Source organism: Pterocles gutturalis, unplaced genomic scaffold, assembly GCF_000699245.1.
Source record: "Pterocles gutturalis isolate BGI_N339 unplaced genomic scaffold, ASM69924v1 scaffold49868, whole genome shotgun sequence".
NCBI classification, from domain to species: Eukaryota; Metazoa; Chordata; class Aves; order Pterocliformes; family Pteroclidae; genus Pterocles; species Pterocles gutturalis.
In genome coordinates this window covers 1-323 of record NW_010127521.1, presented here as the reverse complement: position 1 = coordinate 323, position 323 = coordinate 1, and positions in this window count along the sequence as shown.

Sequence of the window (323 nt, the reverse complement as noted above, 5' to 3'; positions counted from 1 at the left end):
GAGGAATGCAGGGAGATAGCAGGCTGGCTTTGATAGCCCTCATTTACACAGAGAGCCTTTTCTCTGCCTCAGCCGGAGGATGTTGCCAGAAGTCAGCACTGCCTTTTGACTTATGTAAGTGGTGACTTTTTGCTTTGTAATTTATAATTGTAATAAAAGCACATTTACACCCCTTTGCACCAATACCTTCTCTGTGTAACGATTTAGAGATGCAACAGCCAGACCAAGTAACATTTCTATCAGTGTGGGGGATTTCCCTCCCAATCATGAATTTAGGGATTTATTTTTCCTACAGATGCGTGTTCACACAGGGAGCTCCAAGG